General features: G+C 37.8%; 1 long non-coding RNA gene across 2 annotated transcripts in view; it reads left to right on the top strand.

The window, feature by feature from the left end:
* LOC137078399 (uncharacterized) overlaps positions 1–22,860 on the top strand; it is an 89,067-nt gene that overhangs the window by 9,432 nt on the left and 56,775 nt on the right. The gene's annotated exons all lie outside the window — the stretch shown is intronic.

Raw genomic sequence — 22,860 nt, 5'->3', positions numbered from 1 at the left:
AGTGGTGGAAAAGGAAGAGCCTAAGTTCACAGTATCTTACAGAGAATGTAGATATATCAACCCTGCTACGATCCGCACGTTTAGAGTTTTCATGAGGATATGAAGACATTTAGGCCACGAACTAGCACTGCGGTCAGGTTTATTTTTGCGTGATGATTTTGCAGATGATCAAAGCTAACAGCTTGCCCGTACCATCACATACATTCTGACTCCTTCTGAAATTGTTTTGAAGCATTTACACCATTTTAAGCCTTCTAAATGTCATAATTCCTATTATTCATAGTCTGATGGCTTCAGAACATCAGAACATCTTAGATTCACCACACCGACGGGGCGTGGAGTTTCTTTTTATAAAAATGTACTAATAAACCCACTGCAAAATCAAATTATACACGTAAGTATGCTTGCATCACACAGGCAGCGGCAGAAAGTGAACTTGGCAAAATCGACGTCGGCTCACATTTGCAAATCCTCTGTCAATCTGTCATTAGACATGTTATAAAATAATGATAAGTCTATGCTCCTCGCTCGCTTTAGCGTGCTGCTCTCTGATGTTGATGCGCTGTAATGGGCCAAATGTGCATTGCAATTTGCCTGCTTGAATAAACGCAAAACATTCTCTCTCTGCCTCACTTTGTATTTTCCTGATGACTGTGTGTTCTCTGGATCAACACTGACTCAAAGGGAACATAAAAGGGTCAACAAGCTCACAATGGTAACGTGGGTCGGTGCTATTTGATTAGGAGGTTTCAGGATTCATGAGGTGTCGAGACCAGAAAAAGTACCTCACTTTCTCTGTGGTGATGTCGGATGAGAAATTATTTGAAAATACAAAAACAAAGCTCTTTAAACACTGTGCTAAAGTCAGTGACACAGGCGTAGGTAGTGTTGTTTTTGTTTTACAAGTTACCATCACCCTGTTTTTATGCACATTTTGAAGAAATCTAAGGTTTCAATGTCAAACCTGAGAAACATCTTTAGTGATGACTATTAACCTTAAGTGGCACCTAGTGGACAAATCTCTCTATTAGTTTGTCCTGTTTTGATTTGCAAAATAGAGCTAGTTAGTAGTAACTTGATAAGACTGGTGTGACTTGGTTTTAATAAACAGTATGATGATATAAAGATTTAAAAAAAAATTTAATCCACATTTGACATGAGTAAAAAAAAAAGTACCTAGATTTGATTTGGTTTCTCCTGCATTTCCATTTCGAGATTTTATCTGTGGGCTGACAAATCTCGGTTTTAGGTTTGCAGAAATCTTTGCTGTTCCTCTTCTGTTTTCTGTCTTATTTGCAGTATCTGGGTGTGGATGAACCAAGATTAAATGAATCATTGTCAGTTAATATGACCACATGTGTGGGAGAAGCTGTTTTTACATCTACGTGATGTTAACACCTCGGCAGATGTTGACTCGGGTGACAGATGAAAAGCTCAGCTCTTTTCTGTGAACTAAGAGATCTTCATAATGTCAATCAGCTATCGTTATTTCTTCCTCCTACATGAGCTGAAATGTGAGGTCAAAGGTGAATTAAAACGCGTTTTATCATGTAAACATCGACAGCATTTGTGGCAGATGTCAGAAAATGAAGATCAATTGAAGAAAAAAAACATGTTTACAGTAACATTTAATATTGAAGCAAACTGGGCCAGTTTTACAAAGGATTTAAAAGCAGGAATGTGTTTTTGGTAAAGCACTTATATGAATTATGCAGTAAATCTACAATGTTAAAGTTGTTTAATTGTATTTTTAAAAATATTATTCTAGGCAAATGGATGTGTGTTGCCATGTAAACAATCAGATTTCCTTGGTCGATCCATGCAAAGTTTACTTAGTTAACTGGTTTCATGGATGATGAAGAGAAAAGATTGCATGAAACTACACAAATTAGGTTAGTAAGTGATTCTGTCACACTAGTCTCATGCCAACACATTTAAACCCAGCCTAACTGCCGAGAATTAGATTTTGCCCAGCAACTCAGTCTGGAAACTGGTACATTAATTTCTACTGCTTCTGTTGCACTTTTGTCGGAACCAATCAAAGACTGGCTTATCCACCTGGCGCACTATTGGCGGGTTTAACACGATGACAGAGAGAAATTATGGGTCTTTACCTGTTGATCACGCCTCTTGTGGTCTGATTGGTTATAGGAATATCCAATGGACTATCCAAAACTCATTCGAATGGGCGGGGCTTAACATAATGACGGCCGAGTTGCGCTTGTGTACTACTAGTTAACACAGAAGCTGGCGAACGGCGGTCTTTCGAATCAGCTTTGACTGCGACTCAGGAAGACTTTGAGTTAAGCTTTTCTCTGAGAAAAGAACAAAGAACGGCACTGAAGTCATTCTTAAGAAGAGTTTCCAGACCAAACATCTTGATGTGGGTCTGGCTTGTCAGGCTAAGCCTCTTGTGCAGTAAAAAAGACTCCCCAATGTTCAATTTTAAGTTGATTCTGGTGATAGCCAGACAACACGTGACATTGAAGACTTGAGTAATGGTGCTCAAAATTCAGCTTTGACATCACTTGAATAAACTACAATCGCTAATCTTATTTATTCAAAAAATGTATTTCTGTTAAACGTAAATTTTGTTAACTTTTTTCAGTGTACTAGCATATGGATGCCCTCGAATTTACCAGACGTAAACTAAAAGCCGCAAAACTTTTGATTTCAGATGCACTTCTAAAATCATCTCAAAACATCTTAACTTTAGACGACGTGTTTGAAAAACAAAACTGACAGAAATGACAATCTGAAACCTTGCTTTATAAAAGTTTCAGGTAAAGGATCTCTCGCACTTTAAATAGCTCTTTGGCGTACAGCAGTATCTAGAACAGCCCTCCATCATACCGTGTACCTCAGACCAACAGACAGCGTCATAATTTTCAGGGCAGTCGCTATTTTCCTTTTTTCCTTTCCATTTCTCTGTCTTCCTTGTGGCAAGCTCAACTTGTAATGGTTGTCTTTAAATATTAATTCTCCTTCATTTCTATGTTTGACGCTGGGTCTGCCCAAAAAGACATGCTCAATGATTGAGCAGCGTCTACATTTCCTTTTTACCTGCACAAGAACGTTTGAAAGGTTTTAGCAAAGCGTCACTCACTTCCAGTCACCTTTTCAAAAGGCCAGCTGAAATAGTGTTGCACAGTCAGCGATAGAGAGAAGCGCGGGAGGAGAGACAGCCGTGCTTTCAAGGATAGATGGAGTGTTGCTCTTCCAAAAAGAGTGATTGTAGACTCTGAGGAACTCAAGTGTTACCCGTCAATGGAGATTACAGTAGCTCTATTTCAATATGCACTATATGAAACAATGTTTAACATGAAATTTTAATTGTATCGCTGCTGTAGTAAATTTAAAGAAGCTTGATCAAACCAGGCTCCCTAACATTTTGTGTGATTGACTGGCTGATGTTGCAAACCTTGTTTTATTAGCCTCGTTATTCAGTTCCCTATTGAGAACGTGTTTGAGAAAGACTTTGATATATATGAATATATGATATATATTTTATATATGATTTTTTTAAAACTATTTATTTGTATGATACAGCCGCAAATAAGTATTTGAACACCTGACAAAATTAATGTTAATATTAGTTACAGTAGCCTTTGTTTGCAATTACAGAGATCAAATTTTTCCTGTAGTTTTTCACCAGGTTTGCACACACTGCAGGAGGGATTTTGGCCCACTCCTCCACACAGATCTTCTCTAGATCAGTCAGGTTTCTGGCCTGTCGCTGAGAAACAGAGTTTGAACTCCCTCCAAAGATTCTCTATTGGGTTTAGGTCTGGAGACTGGCTAGGCCACGCCAGAGCCTTGATATGCTTCTTGCAGTGCCACTCCCTGGTTATCCTGCCTGTGTGCTTCGGGTCATTATGTTGGAAGACCCAGCCTCGACCCATCTTCAATGCTCTAACTGAGGGAAGGAGGTTGTTCCCCAAAATCTCGCAATACATGGCCCCAGTCATCATCTCCTTAATACAGTGCAGTCGCCCTGTCCCATGTGCAGACAAACACCCCCATGCTTCACAGTAGGGATGGTGTTATATACAAATTTATTCTTTAAGGATAAACCCCTTGAGATGCACCATCTCGTTTTCAAGGGGGTCCTCATACACAGCATTAACCAAACAAAAAACAACACAGAACAGAACAATGAAACACAAAACAAAACAATAACAACAATCATCAATCTAAATAAACAGACATACCACTACGCAATTAGTATATAAAAAAATAAATAAATAAAAAACTATAATAATAATAAAAATAAGGAATTGCTGCCAAATTAATGCATATACTCATATCATCTAAAACAATTACAACAAGTTTCAAAACAACAAAATAAACATTTTTTAAACATATTAAATGAAGTCACCGTTCGTACTTTTAAAGGTAAATTATTCCAATCTGCGGGAGCCTTAAACCTGAATGCTTTCTGTCCAGAAGTTTTCTTAACTGAAGGAGTGAAGAAAAAATACTGTGACAAATGTCTCAAATTATATAATGAAGTATATGGCATCAAATACTGTCTTAAATAACTGGGGTAATTAAAGTGTATACATTTAAAAATAAACTGCAGCCAGTGAATATGCCTTCTAATATTGAGAGGAGACCATTTAAGTAACTCATACATAATACAATGATGCGTAACAAATGGGCATCCAATAACAAATCTACACAATTTATTATAGGCTATAGTTAGAGGCAAAATATCAGTTTTAGATGCATTCAGATAGACTATGTCAGCATAATCAAAGAAAGGTAATATAAGTTGTGTAGCAAGTCTTTTTCGAACACTAAATGTAAAGCAAGTTCTAGATCTGTACAGTACACTTGTTCCAAAATTTATTTTTCGAAGTATGTAGTTGATGTGATGTTTATAAGTGAGTTCTGGGTCCAACCATAATCCCAAATATTTAATTTGATCTACTCTACTAATATGTGTACCATCATTACAAATTATTGTTAGATTACTTGATTTTAATTTAGACATACGCTTTGTATTAAAGACCATAGTATGAGATTTAGTTTTATTAAGTAATAAATTATTTGAGCAAAGCCAGTCTTGCAATGCATTAAAGTCAGACTGAAGTAGTGTTTGGATTTGTGTCATGGTGGGTTTTGTGGTATAAATGACAGTATCGTCTGCATAAAGAAGAACAGAAGATTGCACAAGAACTGAGGGAAGATCATTAATGAAAATCGAAAAAAGAAGAGGACCAAATGTTGAGCCCTGTGGTACACCTCTTTCTTGAACAAATAAATTTGATCGTTTTCCTTGAATGACTACGCATTGTTTTCTATTATGTAAATAAGAATTAAACCATAATAAAGAGTTTTGAGAAAGACCAATTGTATAAAGCTTATCTAATAATAAATAATGATCAACTAAATCAAAAGCTTTTTTTAGATCAATGAAGATCGCCCCTGTTAGATCGCCCCTGTCCAATGCTGAATACACATCGTTTGTTAATTTTAAAAGTGTACTTGTGGTTGAATGATTAGGCCTGAATCCGGATTGGAAAGGTGATAGAATATTATTCTTTTCAAGATACATTGATAGTTGATTATAAATTAATTTTTCAAATACTTTAGCAATAACACAAATTATCGAAATTGGTCTATAATTTTGTGGGTCAAGAGTATCACTTCCTTTATGGATTGGGGTAATTCGGGAATACTTCCAAAGAGCTGGTAGCTCACAAGTCTGTAAAGACATGTTAAAAAGATCAGCAAGTGGATATATGAGAATATGTGAGGCTAATTTAATATATCTTGGCTCGATTCCATCAAGTCCAGCACCGGTATTAGCACTAAGCTGATCAATAACCTTCAGAACTTCTATAGGTGTTATCTTAGTAAAGGTAAATGTATTATCAAATAAGTTTGATTTATTATAACAGTTTGTGGATAGATAATTAGATGGTAAATTAGAACAGACAGTAGAAAAGAACTTAGCAAATACTTGGGCAATAGATATGGAATCATAAACTATAGTGTTCTCATCTCTTATCTGCTTAATATCGCATCTGTCTGAATTATTTAATAAACCTTTTATATTACTCCAAAACTGTTTGGGATGTTTAAAGTTATTGAATAAACAATCTTTATAATAGTTACATTTAGCGTTACGAGTCATAGTTTTTGATAGATTTCTTAAGGATCTATAATATTCCCAGTTTTCATTTGTTCTTGTTTTACGGAATTTAGCCCAGGCCTTATCTCTCTGTCTAAAAGTACTTATAAGTTCTGCATTTATCCAAGGTAAATGTTTTCCCTTAACCTTTGATATTTTCCATGGAGCATGTTTATCAAGTACTCTAGTAAACTCTGAATATAAGAAATCCCATGCATCCTGAACATTGGGTATTATCTGATATCTATCCCAGTTTATTGAAATTAAATCATTAATAAATAAATCTAGATTCATCTTCTTGTGTTGTCTGATTTGTATCATTCTAGGAGGTGATTTAATCATTTTAATTTTCCATATACAGTAAATAATAGAATGATCGCTAAAGCAGTCCGACATGATACCAGCCTTAGCAAATCTATCAGGGTGGGTAACAAGAATCCAATCTATTAAAGATTGACTCATTGGTGTAATTCTAGTTGGTTCTTTGATTAATTGTGTTAGGTTCAAATTTTCAAAGTTATTTTTATCTTTAAACTTATCAAGCCAATTTTTATTAAAATCGCCTAAAATAATAATTTCTTTCTTAAACAAAATGGAATCAATAGTAGAAAACAAACAGTTAAATGATTCAACAGGTACAGATGGCGGTCTATATATACTTCCGATAGTTAAATATTTGTTCGGATGAAAGGTTATCTTAACAAAAAGACCTTCAAAATATCTAGGTTGAATTGCAGGTATAATTAATTCAGATGTTAATTTAGAAGAAACATAAATTGCTACACCACCACCTCTGGAGTTTCTGTCAGTTCTATAAAGTTCATAATTTTCAAGTTTAATTTCCCTATCGGAAATCTTACTACTCAACCACGTTTCTGACAAAGTAATAACATTCGGATTATATTGGACTACCCAAGCACGTAGCAGATCAATTTTAGGTAGAAGACTTCTTACGTTCAAATGTACAATTATTAAGCCTTTAATATTATTCATTTAATAATAAAATAAATAAATAAAATAAAAAATGAGTGATAAAAATAATAATGTTTGTAATGCTAAGTAGTAAATTAAATTAGATATTGGACAAAAGTAGGAGTATTGCAGCAGTATAATATATTGTGGTGGCATGGCAGAAAAACACATCCACATATAACGATCAACAAACCAGACATAACTCCAAAAAACACTAACTAACAACATCAAAAACATTAAATCTGGCACAGCAGCCCTAGCCATCCTAAGCCAAGGCATAATCATAAGTGGGTCAAATTAAGTCAGTATGAACACAAAGTAAACATTTAATACACAGGCCGGTCTGTATTACGAAAAAAAAAAAAAAAATTACAGACTCATTAAATGAAATATGGGGGGGGGGGGATAAAAAAAAAAAAAAACAATAACAACAGAGCAACATTATCGAAAACATCAATTCTCACATCCCTACGCAAATAAACAAACAAAAATAAATAATATATTTATATTCCCCTCTCCACCTACGTTTAACCACTCAAACTTCCCCCAGGAACAAAGTTGTCCCAAACAGTATTTTATCTTTTCCTCTCCTCTTTATAATGGAGAGTCTATTGGTGACATGAAAACAGTTTCTGCCGTTTTGTGGCAAGTAAACAATTGTGGCTTGCCATCAACAATCACACTCAGTGTACACGGATAGCGGAGAGAGTATTTCAAGTTCAGCTCGCGCAGTCTTTGTTTGACTTTATCAAAACTGCGGCGTCTCTTTAAAAGATCCGCGCTGAAATCAGGGTAAACATAAATACGAGTACCTTTGAACACCAACTCCTTCTTCTCCCTGGCAAGACGAAGAATTTTGACCTTATCCTGAAAATTGCTACATTTAATCAGGATAGGCCTTGGACCAGCTCTCTCGTTGTTCCGAAACAAAGGAGTGCGATGCGCCCTCTCAATGGCTGGCGGCGAAGGAAAGTTTTCACGTCCGAACAGCTGTTGGATCAGTTGGGATATAAATCCGTGAATATCGCGTCCTTCAGATGATTCAGGAATTTTAACAAAACGAAGATTGGAGGCTCTGCTGCGATTTTCTAGATCCTGGACTTTCTCCATCAGGTATACGTTATCTTTTGTTAGAGCTTTAATCTGTGTCGTAAGATCTTGTAGATTATCTTCATTAGTACCAATACGCTGTTCAAGTGACACAACATGTTCCCCAAGAGTATCCAGGGACATTTGTATACTACTCAATTTTATTTGAATGGGATCGACTTTAGAATCAAGATGAGTAAGCATCTCAGTCTTAATCTGTTTAATACCGTCCCATGAAGTTTGCAAGGAGATCTGATCTTGTTTCCCCAATGCCATTATTCCACTGATCGATGGTTATAAAGTCTTCATCCAAAATATAGATTAGAATGATAGAAATTGTGGAAAATTATATTGCAAGAAAGCAGTACAACAATGAGTGTTGAATCGAGCGAGTCAAAAAAACAAATATATCAGCTCAAACAGACCGACCTCTGCGACACGCACTCACGCTGCGGCCATCTTTTTGTGTGTTCTTGTTCTTGGTATGGTACTCATAATTTTTCTTCCTTCAAACACGTTTAGTAGAATTATGACCAAAAAGTTATATTTTGGTCTCATCTGACCACGTGACTTTGTCACATGACTCCTCTGGACTCTCTCTGTTAAGTGACCATAATGACAATGTGAAAAGTTTGTTTTTGTTTTGAATCTTTTTACAAATTTATTACAAATAAAAAATGAAAAAAATTCAGTTTTCCGTGACACTCAAAATTTAGTTGAGGTGCTCCTGTTTCCACTGATCATCCGATGTTTCGAAATACAACTTGCCTGGAGTCCACCTGCGGTAAATTCAGATGATTGGACATTTGGAAAGGCAAACACCTATCTATTTAAGGTCCCACAGTTAACAGTGCATGTCAAGTCCAAGGAATTATCTGTAGACCTCAAAGACAGGATTGTATCAAGGCACAGATCTGGGGAAGGGTTCAGGAAACATTTCTGCAGCATTGAACATTTCCAATGAGCACAGTGGCCTCCATCATCCATAAACGGAAGAAGTTTGGAACCACCAGGACTCTTTATAGAGCTGGCCACCCTGTTCTGAAAATGGCTGTGCACTGACGCTCCCCATCCAACCTGATGGAGCTTGAGAGGTCCTGCAGAGAAGAATGGGAGAAACTGTCCAAAAATAGGTTTGCCAAGCTTGTAGCATCATACTCGAAAGACCTGAGGCTGTAATTGGTGCCAAAGGTCCTTCAACAAAGTTTTGAGCAAAGGCTTTAAATACTTATGTGATTTTCATTTTTATTTTAAATAAATTTGTGAAGATTTCAAACAAACTTCTTTCACGTTGTCATTATGGGGTATTGTTTGTAGAATTAAGGAAAAACATGAATTTAATCCATTTTGGAATAAGGCTGTGACAACATAAAATGTGGAAAAAGTTAACTGTATATTCATACTCATTATCTCTGATCTATTCTTACCTGTTAATGGTGGGGTATATTAGGCAGCAAGTGAACATTTTGTCCTCAAAGTTGCTGTGTAAGAAGCAGGAAAAATTGGCAAACATTGGCCAAGCTTCGGCCCCTTTTTAGGCTTCTCCTTCGTTTTCGATTTTAGACATTCATAAATTAAAAGAAACGATGATATGTGCTGCGCTGTTGGCAACAACATGAGACCATGGCACCGCAACTGGTTTGTACTGTCTCCACCAGCAGCAGCGAGTGTTCCTTCAGCACAGCTGGGAGATGGCCTTTTTACAACTGGTCACTTCATTTGTTTTCTCTGACCAGATCTCGCTCAGATTGTAAAAAGACCATGAGTAAATGCCTTCCGAAATTCTTTCGAGATTTAAATCCGATCACACAAACGAACCAATTCAGAAGGTGGGCTGGGACGCATTTTCATGCGAAACTGGACAAGTGTAAATGCATCTGGTTGTTTAAACATCATATGTAAATTTTACTCCTGGCAAATATTTAAATAAATGTGTGGGCGTTTCATAGGCTTTATTACATATTGTAGTCAGATATGATGCGCTACTGTAACACGCATCGCCAGCAAATGAGTAAAGCAAGCCAACACGCACACGGACAAAAAAGTGAAACTGAAAGTAAGTCTCAGATGCTCAGAAATGCAATCATCTTCATTAAAACCGAGACTAAATGATCTTACCAGTGCTTAGGTCACTCTTTATCATTATTAAACTGATGATCATTTTTGTATCTATATAAAACATGCCTTTCTTGTTATTCAATCACAGTCGAGTGCATCTGTGGCCTATTCCCAAATATGATATTGTGTGATTCATTCTGGTTGTGATCAATTTACTACTTTTACTTCAATACGGACTGTGTGTTTGTATGTGAGTAAAAAAATCAAATCAAACTGTGCTTATCACGAAGCACTTATACAATGCATAAAGATATATGGGGTCACTTCAGCGCTGGGAAGATGAATCTGTATTTAAACTGGGTCATCAATGTAGTAGAAATGTGAAATTATTTTTGATTTTGGTGCTTTCTAGACTGAGAAAAGACAGAAAATGTATTTTTTTTCTCATGGGGATGAAAGACTACAATTCCCAGAATGCTTCACTGCCCTGTGAGGCCATTCCCAAAGCCACCTACTGGATTACTGTGACTGAGTTGGAGAAGACACTACAATTAAAAACTGAACGTGTCTGTTCAATATAATGAATGAGTCACCGCGCGAGTATCACAGCACTGAGCACTGACTGCAGGAGTGAGATAAATGAGCTGATGAGCTCGTGATGAGAGCTGAGGTAATCGCGACTACACTCGCGGCATACATTCACAACGCGAGTTCAGTCTGGTGCGTTTCATGCCTTTGCAAGCTTAACTTTCATAGAAATAAATTTGAGAAGTTAAAAGACTTACATTGCTCACCATAGCTCCGTTTAAATGAGTGCCTGTAGCTGCGAGCTGAGCTCTGAGTGTGATCTCCATCCCCCATGTGCGGGTTCAAAACATGCGGAAATGGCTCCCTCTGCTGGCTGTAGTCTTTACAAAATACAACCAATACGTGTCATACTTCGTTAGTTTAGTTGCTTACAGATCGCTCACTCGATCCTTCTAGCTAACGTCACCTTCTCCACCATATAAGTTAAAGGTGCCTTAGAATGAAAAATTTAATTAACCTTGCCATAGTGAAATAAAAATAGGTCAGTACATGGACATCACATACTGTGAGTCTCAAACACCATTGCCTACTACTTCTTATGTAAATCTCGTGAATCAAAATCACCACAGAAAAAAAGTCCTTCTCAACATAAGGCCAATCATGACAAGCGTTGGGGATCATTTATATGTACCCCAACATTTGCATCTGTCCAAACATGTTCATTGTCAGGTGGAACTGACGGAGCCGAATCATTGAGACTGCAGGTAAACAAGACCCTAATATAGCAAAAACGGCAGCTCTCATGACACGTCATGTTCAGGCTGTGCAGGAGACGTGAGGACTTTTCATATGTCAACAGTCATGGTTGAGGTTTATTATGATCGGATACCACAACAAATCGTTCGTTTGTTCGGCCCATTTCAAGCAAGCTTCACTCAGCGTCTTAAAATGAAGAAAGGGGCAACTGTATTCCTGCAAGCAGTAAGTAATGATTTATCCACTTAATGACTAGCTGTTTAAACAATTTCTGATTAAATTGAAAGTTTCTTAGCGAGACCACATTTTCTAGATAACGCAAGATGCTAGTACAGTAACAATAGGAAACTCCAAGTTATCCTGGTTTTACCAGACTCTCGTACATTTCATTTAATTTCCGCGAAGGCGGGCACCCTGTTGAGGTTTAAAACTATTGGATCTGCCATAACCAATCGCTAACATTTGGTCGTCACGTATGTCATGCGCCCTTCGCCTGTTTCACTCATGGAAATCCGACAAAATAAAAGTGCACATGTGCATCACCTCAGTAATAAAACTATAGGATAAAACCTAAAACTCGTGCATTTGGATTGTGATTTATTCATGCCACGGTGGACAGGAGAGTTTTGTGATCGGAAACGCGGCGCTCACGTGGTCCGTAACATCATTGTATGCTGTAAATAAAATGTCATATGCTTGGTATGATAATAAATGCTACTATAAATAACGGACCAATTCAAATGTTTAAGTGCTTTTATTTTAATTTGTTTGAGCGGTGATGAAATATATTGCTCTTCTAAATACTTGCCAGCATTTTAAGAAAATACAAGTCTAGAAATGCATCCTAATAACAGCAAAGCAACCGTATGGTGTTCTGCAGTGGTCAAAAGTTATTACAAACAGTGAATTTTGAAGTGATATATTGTTGAAAACTCAGAGATGTGGATTCGGACAGCTATTACATCAACACGACCTTGCGTTTGTCAAAAGCAGTCCCTGTAACTTAAATGATGGCAATACCTTCCGACCCCACAAGAAACCATTACGTTACCGTCCGAATAGCTTCAGCCAACTCCTTCATCACTTCGAAGCGATCTGGAAAATCAAACCTTTTCCGAATTTACCCTGTTGGAGGGCCACCAACAAACCCCAGCAAAGACTGTTATTGCTCGGGGCTTTAACTTCTGGAAATTCGGCAGCGGTGCCACAATGCAATGAATGGTTTAGTTTGCATCTTTCTCCGCCGCCATTACTGAACTACATCTCAAACTAGCGCTCGACATCAACGTCATCGTTCTCAGCCACTCCCTCTGTTCGCTGATTGGACCAGTAAAAATTTGTTCAGAGAAAACCTAAGACTACACAGCAGTCCCAGACGTAGTACTGAAGGAAAATTTAAATTGAACGGAAGTACGTAGGAGGGCAGAGCCAGGCTAACTCCAAGTACCATACCAAACTAAATAGTGTGTCCAATGACAACGGTTAATATTATTTTGTACTACAAAATACAACCGTAGATACATTGCTTACAGATCGTTCACTCGATCATTCTAGCAAACTTCACCTTTTCCACCATATAAGTTAAAACGACAGTCATTTGACAAGGCTATTCATTTTGTAAAAATATAAGTTATGTTTATATTTTTGAGAACAGAAGTAGGCTATGATGTTTTGCATGCTTGTATTTCAGAGTACATCACAGTCACTGCGTAACATTAGCCTACATTGTGACTAACATTATATAAACATGCAAAAAAAGATAAGTCTAAAATGTAGACTGAATGATACTTTAAGCAGAACATCTCAAATGGAGATTGCTGAAATGCAGCTTACTTGTTTATTGGCGTTTATCGCGTGCGCACGAGAGAGAGAGCTTGAGTGCATATGGTTGCCAGATTGGACATGTTTAGGTAAAACACTGTATGTGTTCTTTTCACAGAAAAGCTCTTTTTGGGGGATTTAATTTACTGAAATCTGGCAACCGCACGAACACAAGCTCTTTCTTGTGCGCGGATGATCTGAAAACACCAATAAACAAGTAAGCTGCATTTTATCAATCTCCATTTGAGATGTTTTGCTTAAACTCATTCAGTCGGTCTGTGTTCTGTCAGGGCGGTCAGGACTCACGAGCCACTTTATTGAACAGCTGAACTGCTGTGAGCTGCTGAATTAAGCCAATCAGAGCAGAGTTCAACATTAATATTCATGACTCTTCCAAATAAGGCAAAAACAGAGCATTATATCCTAGGGACAATTTATAGGGTTGTAAATGGACCTGTAAAACTGTATCTGGACAATTTTGCCCTTAAATAAGCCACATACCCTCTATGTAGATATCAGAGAACAATTTAACATATTGTTTCAAATCATTCTAGGGCACCTTTAAAACGAAATGTCATTTGACAAGGCTTCTATTCATTTTGTCAAAATATGTATTTATATGTTTGAGATCTTAAGTATGATGTTTTTGAATGCTTGTATTTCAGAGTACATCACAGTCACTGATTGTGTGCTGTAATAGCCTACATTGCATACAATAGTCACTGAATAGCCTACATTGTGACTGACATTATATAAACATGCAATATCGTTGACGAAAAAAGACAGTCTAAAATGTAGTTTAAAAAATTGAACTAAAAGCACTGGTTTTGGTTTTGTTGGGGGGGAAAAGAAGTGTTCAAGTTTTCATGCTTTTGGTTGCCAGATTTCAGTAATTTAGTTCCCCTAATCAGAGCTTTTCTGTAAAAAGAACACATATACTAAACAGGATTTTACCCAAACGTGCAATCTGGCAACCATTTACACGCGAGCTCTCTCTCTCGCGTGCCCGTGGATGATCTGAAAACACCAATAAACAAATAAGCTGCATTTTATCATTCTCCATTTGAGATGTTCTGCTTAAAGTGTCATTTATTTGGTCTGTGTTCTGTCAGGACTCATGAGCCGCTTCGCTTAACAACTGAACTTGTGTGAACTTCTGAAATAAGCCAATCAGAGCAGAGCTCAACATTAATATTCATGACAGAGCATTACTTCCTAGGGACAATTTATAGGGTTGCAAATGGACCTGTAAAACAGTATCTGGATAATTGTTGCCCTTAAATAAGCCACGTACATATCAGAGAACAATTTAACATATTGTTTCAAATCATTCTAGGGCACCTTTAATTTTTCTCTTCATAGGCAAGTGAATGCCAGTAGCACATCCGAATGCACCAGTTTAGGCCTCCATTATGGCCTGGATGAAAGAAGTGTGTCCCGATTGCCAGCGCTTCATCAGTATGTCTCGTGGTTGTGTCACAGCGACTAGCCTGGAGGGCCGCAGAGCTGCTTCAAATTGGAGCTGACATCACCGAAATCTAAAAGCAACAAATCACACATTTTCATTGGGCACTGATCTCCTGGCCAGGCCCTCTGCCGGCGTCAGCACAATCACGGCTGCCATGCTGATTCCTGCCGAAGGTCCGACTGCTCGCTCCAGCTGTTCCTGGCTAGCAAAGCAGAAATGTGCCGAACGTGGCCTATTGCCACAGACAGCAGTCCCACCCCCGTGTGCGCTCCCAACACAACCGTACCCGGCAGATTGGGCATTGTAGGACAATTGTACGGGAATTGTGTTATGAGCACATACCATCCCAAAGCAATTCAGAACAGTCAGTGGCAATCTTGCCAATGCCCTCGGACAGCTATTTTCAGTCAAGTGCAGCTTCTGTCTGCCTGAAGGGGGAAAGACCAAAATCTCCAAAAGAGCTTGGCAAGCTCACTTTGCACTGCCAAATTTTACATTCTTTGAAGGAAGCATGCAGGGTTTGTCCATGAAAGTTCCTCACCATGATGCTAAGATGCTGTGGGTGGTTGCCAGGGTGTTGCTATGCGTTTGCTGAAGTGTTCTGAGCGGTTTGTAGCATTTTGCTATGTGGTGGTCAGCTGCTTGTTATCATGAATTTAGGAAAGAGGCCAACAGGATTTAATTATAACTTGAGATTAAATGCAGTGAAACTCAAATATATTAAATTATATTGTAAAAATATATAACCCTTTTCAGTATGCATAGTATAACTCATCAACAAATAAAACATCTCTCACACACATACACGTGAGTGTTTATAAATTGTCAAAAACCACAAAATATATTACAAAAAATGTATTTATTAAATGCAAAAATAAAATAAGCTATTTTTTAAAATACTTTTGTTTAAACAAATATACAGATTGTATTAATCACTATGATACTTTCATGACCATTATTCATTAAATTTCATTATCAACTAAAACATTTTCAGCATTGATTTCATGCTATCTTAATGTGGTGGGTGTTTTGTGTTACTTTATGGCACACATAATATTTTTAAAAATGAAGGAAAAAAAAAACTTAAAATACACCTTTAAAAAAAAAAAGTATTATTAAATGCAATAATTCCCCCCCCAATGTTTTTAATTAAATAATGTGATGTATGTTTGTTCAACAACTAACTAACTAACTAACTAACTAACTAACTAACTAACTAACTAACTAACTAACTAACGAACTAACAAACTTTTTGACTATTGCTAAGTTAGAAAAAATAAGTTGGCCAGCTAAAATGTATGCACATAGTTGAGAATGGACTAGTTTTGGCTGTGCCAAAAACTGCCATGCTGAGCATTGAGAGTTTTCCCATCCATTTTTCTCCCATTAGTTTATTTTTCTAAACACTCACAAACAGTACATCAGAAGCTTTGTGATGTAAGAGTGTGATATGTGCATGAATAAAGCATGTCAGTGCTGTACAAATGTGAGCATGCGTCTATTGGTTATGAATTGCCTTTTTCAGCGGCGTTCCTATTGCTGACAGTGGAAAAATGGAACATCAGTTATATGTGTTTCCATTAAATGGAGCCCAAAAGGCCTCGGGTTACTGTTGTTGCTACATCTCAATCTATTTTGACAGTCTTGTCTATTGGCATGTGTATATCTGAGCTAATACGTGCATGAGTGAGTGTGTGTGCCAACTCCAGCGGTCACGTGCAGGCCATCTGTGAGCGCGCAAGCCAGGAGGATGTAATGGGTCCTGCTGTCAGGCGGGTAGCCCCCAGGTTATCTGTCACTCATGGAGATATGAATTAGCTGCGACTCCATCAGGATTCAGCCTTCCCCCTCATCCTGTAAACATAGCCAGGGTTCACTGACCCAAAGCTCAAAACACAGCCAATATGCCCAACCCAAACCAAACCCTCCCTCTCTTTATAGACTGCATGCATATAACAAGTTGTTCAAAGCCGGATAAAGTCTAAAGCCCTGTTTACACCTGGTATCAAGACGCGTTTTGGTAAATGGGAACACCTGGTGTTTTAATCCGTCTCTTTTGTCCACTTTCAACCACTTCTTTCCTAATTTCTTTGAGTAGAGGGTCTATTGGCAGATAAATGTATGTTTTTTTTCCAGATCTAATGGATGAAATAAGTTCACGCAATTTACATATGAACACGACCGAAGACGATGGAAAAACATACAGAGTAGTGCATTTGATTCTGCTCTGACAGCCACAAGAGCAGCTGATCGCTCTCTCTGTGTGTGTGTGTGTGTGTGTGTGTGTGTGTGTGTGTGTGTTAGAAAGCAGGAATGGTGAGAGAACAATGTAAATCTTCAAACCAAACTTGAGTCTTTTAATCCCATCTGGCTTGTGTGCTTCCCATAATGTTTTCTGCATTCGGTCAGTAGGTAGAGAGAGGGTGGTCTTTTGTAGCTGTTCAAATCATACTGTAGAAAAATATGGACGTATACTGTCTGTGACGTCAATCATAGGTTTCTGAAGAAAGTTTTTGAAATGTAAAATCGACCATTGCCATCTTGTCAGCGTGTCACAGCGCATCACTCCCGGATAACTGAAAATGGGCAAAAAGGCGGGATGTGGCTGGAGCTGAAGTGAAGTAATAACTAACAGACAGGAGACAAACGGCTATCTACCTGTCACTCAGTGGCCACACCCTTAATTATGCAGAACTTAAGGCTTTATATAATGTAAACAAATGAGTTATAAAAAAATTCACCCCCTCACAGTTGTCATAAAGGGCAAAATTATCTCTACAGACCAAAAGCACAATTTGTATCAGGCTGTGAACATTTTTTTCTGCTGTAAAGTTGGCCATTTGGAGCTCAATAAGATTCTGCTCCCTTTTGAAGCCTCCCTTTTGAAGCCTTTTTTTATTATTAAAATCTAAACTGCGTTTATATGTTAACCTTGTGTGTATTTGACAGTGTTAGCACAGTAAGACTGTCCAGTAATCACGTGTGTTTGACAGACGTTTACTGCACGCACTCAATGCAAAACAGTTCATAGCACACTAATGAAATGTTTAACCGGCAAGGCTTTAAAACACGGCTAACACCCCCTAACTTTAGTGCATATAATTTGGATATTTGCTCACAGGCACACTCAGAAAGAGCCAAAATAAACTGAGAAAAATAGTATTGAACCATGAATGCCATACCAAACGATTTAATATTATATTGAGTATTGTGGCATTCCTAGTGTACAAAGATGCCTCATTCGACCAATCCGCGCATGCACTAATGAGACATTTTGACCTTTGGCGTAAGTAATGGCGTTGGGAAAACAAGATGAGATTCGCCTGCTATGAGGTAAAAAAAATACATAAATACTGTTCGGTTTCTCGCAGAAACTGAACGGTTTGTGCTTTAAGAAATCAATTTATCATCACGAGCCAGAGGGTTTAATATGGATGTTTTTCCTTTCATAGTGGTTCTCGTAGAAAAACTAGAACTATACCTTTAACGTCGTCCACTTGAGATTCAATCGACCAAAAATACACATGACTAAAAAAGTTAAAATAGCCTTTGGTGTAGTCATGCTTTGTAAGATTTGTTTATTAATTTTTTTTCTGAAGGGTGTTGAACTTCTGTTCTATTCTTGTTCTATTCTTCTGAAATCTATAATAGCAGAACAGCTGAAAGGTTTTTTTAAGCTGCGCCCTCTACTGCACACGCGTGAATGTTCTTTTCCTTCAGTCTGAGGCTTATTTGTGTTTTTTTTGTTGTTAAAACACAAACAAGCAAGCCCAGTCCAGATGAGAAATCATTAACACAATTACTTTTTTAGGGAGTGACACCATATTGTATTGCATTACTTTTAAAAGTAACTTTCCCCAACACAGGTTATCGTTGTTGGTGTGACTGGGCCTTAAAGGCTTAGTTCACCCAATAATGAAAATTCTCTCATTAATTACTTACCCTCATGTCGTTCGACACCCGTAAGACCCCGTTCATCTTCAGAACACAAATGAAGAATTTTTTAGTTGAAATCAGATTTTCACGGCCAATGTAATTTCCTCTCTCAAGACCCATAGAGGCACTAAAGACGTCGTCACTAAGCCCATCTCACTACAGTGGCTCTAAAATCATTTTATGAAGTGACGAGAATAGTTTTTGTGCACAAAAAAATCCTAAATAATGACTTATAAAGCCGATTTCAAAACAAAGCTTTGAACCATAAATTTGAACTATAAATCAGTGTATGGAAACAGCGGTTCGGATCGCCAAAGGCACGTGATTTCAGCAGTTTGACAGTTTGAGAAGCGATCCGAATCATGAATCGATACACTGATGGGGCAAAATGCAAGTATTGCAATGCAGTGCTTACCGCATTTTTCAGGCTATAAGTCACTCCAGAGTATGAGTCGCATCAGTCAAAAAATGCGTCATGAAGAGGAAAATAACATAAGTCGCACTGGACTATAAGTCGCAATAGGGCAGAAGCAGAGCGCGAGCCGCGCGCTGTGCATAACGGAGCAGAAGAAAGAAAGTTTGAACTGAGAAACTTGTGAATGACTAGAAAAAAGCAGAGGTTACTTTAACTGTAATGAAGAAAACAAAAAAGCTAATCGCGGACTGAAAGCAAGATGGCCAAAGCTGAAGGAACGAGACCACAGATGCTTGAACTCTGCCGGGAGAGGCTCATCCGCGCGAGTCAAACGCTGTGAATCATTCTCGGCTGCATATTTGACTACATGCCCTAATCATGCAGGCGCCCTCGCGGCCACTTGCATTACTCGTGAACTTGAGCGCATCTCATCCTAATTTAACGAAACTCAGCGTACGCCTCACAGCCATGAAATAGATCTTAAGAAAGCTCGAAATGTCTTTTAACAATTTAAAATGAAAAGAAATAGGCTACTCTCTGATTATGTAATCCATGATGTGCATTTCTCTCTATAGGCGCATTAACTACGGAGATGGCGGTCGTCAAAATAAAAAACTAATAATAACCCTGACGCACACTATGGTTAACCGAGTATTAACCGCTAAGGGCCTCGGTTAACGGTTAATGAAAAACTTGAAAACGTGCAGCCCTAATTGTGGCCAATGGAGGCCTTTCTGGGCCATCGGATTTCAACAAAAATATCTTTTTTTTTTGTGGTCTGAAGATGAACGGATAGGTCGATTGCAATGAGAGCGAGTAATTAATGACAGAATTTTCATTTTTGGATGAAATAACCCTTTAACTCACACAACTGTTTTGTGAATTCATGACTGTTCATAAGTCATAAGTTCGCAAATCGGTCATTACGGCTCACTCTGTGCTTGTTGTTGCTGATGAAATGATTACCAATGGCAACTTTGGCAAGATAATATTAAAACCATTATAAATATAAAACAATTGTTTGAATGTATAATAGTGGATAAGAACTGCCCTGAGCTGATGACATCCCTGTTTATTCCCGCAGATGAATTGAACTCTGAAACTGAATTGATGACAACTGAATAATGACTGGTTCTGTTTGCATCATTGAATCATTATTTTCCTGTTAATCACTGTAAAGTTGCTTCGAAACAATCTGCATTGTATAAAGCGCAATATAAATAAAGGTGACTTGTCTATTATTTTATCCAGAGATATTCTCTGGCATACTCCGCAAACAACTTTTTGATTATAAATTAGCGATCTAATTCATAAATAATTGACGCCCCAGGTTAAATGACGTGCCCACATTTTAACCCGTCTCTTAAGAGTAAAAAAACTGTGAAAATGTTCCAACACAAGTCATTTTCTGAACATTTCACTCCAGGGTCCCCCATTATTTTGCTGTTCATTTGACATGTGACACTTAACGACTCTCTGACATTTTTACCCACAAATTTGAGTTTATTTTCAGTCCAGTTAGTGCACTTAAAATGCTTTATTTCTGTGTGGTTTAAAATCAGTGTCTGGATGCACACGGCCCTTTTCCACCGCTGTGACTTAATTAGGCAGAGGACTGACACTTCTCAAGTGGCTGTCTGACAAGATGATCCACATGGGCCTGGAGAAAACGGTACAAGCACATTTGCTAGATTAGGCATTCAGGGGGAAGCTATATGTAGATTTTTTTTTTCCTTCCATAAAATCTTCCTTCTAGATGACTAAGACTTTAAAATGACAGAATGCAGGAGTCCAAAAGCATTCAGTGATGTGGAAGATGATAACCAGGGGTGTGTCTCAATACGCTCACTATTTTAGTAGCAAATACCCACAGTCCTATTAAAATCGCTCCAGCACAGAACCAGAAAAGCAGTCAATAATGATCAAATTTGTGTTCACTAAATTTACATAGGGAGTGAAACAAGACGCATCCCAGATCTTAAAAAAGGCATTTGATAATTCCCCAGCAATATTTATCATGACAATAATGTAGTAATCACCATAAACGCTTGTTCATTTACTCTAACCCTATTGTTCTTTTAGCATGCAGTTGCTTTTATTTTTTCACTGCCACCCCGTATAAACATTAGAGACACAGTTAATTAATTGCGGGGTTGTTTAAACCCCTGATTGTGTATCCGATTGGAGCTCGCCTTTAATGTGGCAATAAATCTCAAATGACTTTGAATTATTGTTCTGAATTAATATTAGAAACAGCTAATTTCCTCCCCCTGATTGCAATGACGAAAAGGATCCTGGGCCCTAATGTGAATCTCTGACATTGAGCGGCTACCTCGAAAACCATTTCAAATGTTCCCCCGTCACACGTGCCCATCCAGTGGCAGGGTCATTTCAAATTTCGCCATTAACCGCAAAGGCTAAATGACTCAATTGTGAGTTACCGAGGCCGTGGCACGCTTTCATTTGACGAGACACTTCAGAGGCACACTCTCAATTTTAATTAAGAAACACAAATGACCGGAATATTGCGTTCGTTTTGTCATATTGTTCAGCCTATCTTAAATCATCCTCAGGCTTCCATTTAAAGGAAGTTGGTATTCTGAAGCATAATGGCTCAACGGAGGGAATCAGGAATCCATCGGTGAGGCAAGGCGCTAAATAATTTATGGCTTTAATCTGTGCACTGAGGTGTGAGCTCTATGGCTGTAATTATAAATGCAAGGAGGAATTATTGCGGAATACTTTAACTGCATTAGGAGTCATCTGATGAGCTATCGTGATTGCCTGCTCATTTCCAACAATGGAGGGCACGGCGGTGTCAGGATGCGCAAATCACCTGGTGCTTTCTCCCATTTGCTATCAAATGTCACTTTCTGTTATAAAACAGATACGATGGGGAGTGGTAATTGGTGGCTTGATTGCTGAAAAAAGAAAGAAACCGCATAAAATGTTGCGAGTTCATAGGGTGATTATCGTTTTTCATCAGTTTGTTACTAAGGGAAGATGTCGAGGTGTCTCGTATGCAGTCATCTGAGTGACATCATCACGGTCGATTGTTATAGGTGTGACTGGAGCTAGGTTTTTTTAAAAACATTTTTTACTAATTTTACAATTTCCCAGAAAACAAAATGATAGTTAATTCAAAACACATTTTGTTGTATGGAGTAAGTTGTCACAGAGCAATCTGGTATGAAATATTCCTTGAAAAGCTTACTCAATAAACACAACATAAAATATTTTGAAGAATGTTTGTAACAAAGCAGATAGAGCAACCATTGACTACCATAGTATCCCCCCCCCCCCCCATGGTAGTCATGGTAATCTGCTTTGTTACAAACATTCTTCAAAATATCATCTTTTGTGTTCAGCAGAATAAAAAAACTCATACAGGTTTGGAACAACCTGAGGGTACATAAATTATGACAAATTTTCATTTTTGGGTACTGAGTAAGTTGAATACAGAAGTCAGTTCAAATGGAAGCTAGATATTATACTTTATAAAGCTTTAAAATATGGATATTTTTCATACAAAACCCCATTGATTCGCTTTAGAAGGTCTTTATTTTATGATGTTTGTATGTAAGTTTATGATGGATGGATGGATGGATGCACTTTTTTGAGCTTCAGACTCGTTGCCCTATTCACTACCATTTATACATTTTGGAACATCAGGGTATT

Source organism: Pseudorasbora parva, chromosome 6 (assembly GCF_024679245.1).
Source record: "Pseudorasbora parva isolate DD20220531a chromosome 6, ASM2467924v1, whole genome shotgun sequence".
Taxonomy (NCBI): domain Eukaryota; kingdom Metazoa; phylum Chordata; class Actinopteri; order Cypriniformes; family Gobionidae; genus Pseudorasbora; species Pseudorasbora parva.
This window is presented reverse-complemented; position numbering and strand designations above follow the sequence as displayed.